The sequence below is a fragment of the Dendroctonus ponderosae genome, unplaced genomic scaffold, assembly GCF_020466585.1.
Source record: "Dendroctonus ponderosae isolate FM_Combo_2020 unplaced genomic scaffold, Dpon_F_20191213v2 Dpon_F_20191213_7, whole genome shotgun sequence".
NCBI lineage: Eukaryota > Metazoa > Arthropoda > Insecta > Coleoptera > Curculionidae > Dendroctonus > Dendroctonus ponderosae.
The window spans coordinates 477,076-478,633 of NW_026018916.1; the positions used below are offsets into that span (position 1 = coordinate 477,076).

Below are 1,558 nucleotides of genomic sequence, written 5' to 3' on the forward strand. Positions count from 1 at the left end.
GTCTCTGGTAAAGATAGTGACAATTTTCAATCGCTACTTGCTTTAGTTTGGAAGATGGGAATTTTTATAGGAGCAAACGCGGTTGACTGAAAACTTCCATTTTGAGACTCATAATTACCAAGCTGGCAAAAACTAGAATTTTGGGCGATTTTGCTAACGAATCTGCTAAAGATGCTCAAAATATGGGAGCAGTCAAACGTCAGTTGATCACGTTGTTTCGCATCATTTAAATGTGAGTTTGATCAAAGCCTGTATCAGATAAGAACTGGAAATTTGGAATTCTGGCGCCTTAACAAAAAGACTTTAAAGAGCAATTAACACAAAAAAAATCGGGGAAATAATGCGCAATTCCGGTTTGGCAACCCTGTAAATGCCGAGTCCAAAATGAACTACAAACTCACATGCGCGCTATTTTTCAAAAATATGTAACTTCCAACTGAGCAAAGTTAGCAATATTGAATTTACTGGCCCTATAAAAACATCCTGATTTTTCCCAACCATGTGAAGATGGGATAAAGTTAACAATTCCACTTAAGTGCGCGCTTTTTTAATAAAATTCGTAACTTCTGATACAGTGAACGTAAGAACTTCGATTTTCTCCCCCCTATCGAGAATACTTACAGCTAAAAACACGACAAACTTGACTCAAATTCGCTAAAATCCTGATTTTTGCCAACCCTGTAAATGATGGGTTAAAAATGAACAATTCCACCTATTTGCACGTTTCCCTTTAAACATTCTTAAGTGCCAATCGAGAGCAGGTAGCAACTTGTAGTTGGCTCATCCTATAGCCAACACCTGAGGCTAAAACGTCGAAAAATTTGACTCAAAACGTACAAAATTCTGATTTTTCACAACCCTGTAAATGCTGCCTCCAAAATGAAGTGCAAAAGAAAAAAATATTTGAAATGCCGTCCTGAGCTTAACCAATTTCCGGTATATTGTGATTCTTTTCTTTTGTTCCTCATACAATTTTCCGCAGCTTGCACCTATCTCAAATTTTTAAAAGAAAGGGCGCATTTGTGCGAAAACATCATTTCTGAGACTGGTATTTAGCTGTAAAAATTCCGAATTTTCGGATACTTTAATGAAACTTTCTGCTTCTATACAGTCAGATGTTTCCTAAAGATGGTGAATATTCCAAAAGTCTCCTTGCTTAATGTTGGAAGATACGAATTTTTAAAGGAGATGGTGCGGTTGGGCAGAACCTTCGATATTTATTAAGCTGACAAAATTGATTTTGGCACAATGGATAAAAAAATCTAAGGCAATGAAAGTCCGAGTAAACTATTCAACCTCTTCCCAAGGGTGGATCTAGTAGGGGCGTCATGGGGGTTCAATTCTCTATCCTTTCTAAAAAGGCCATTTATTTCTTTCTAGAATAATGTACAAATGAGCGTTCTTGCTCATTTTGCCTCCGAGATATGAGCAAAAACGGGACGGAAAACATTAAACTTCGCAATAGTCTTACGCCACCCTTCCACAAAACGACGATATTTTTTCTAATTTTATAGACAACAGAAGACTGTATTTTTTCTACATACCCCTCCCCCCCCCC

At 37.4% G+C, this 1,558-nt stretch overlaps 1 protein-coding gene across 4 annotated transcripts in view; it reads left to right on the forward strand.

Moving 5' to 3' along the window:
* LOC109539810 (prolyl 4-hydroxylase subunit alpha-1) overlaps positions 1-1,558 on the forward strand; it is a 117,734-nt gene that overhangs the window by 65,381 nt on the left and 50,795 nt on the right. The gene's annotated exons all lie outside the window — the stretch shown is intronic.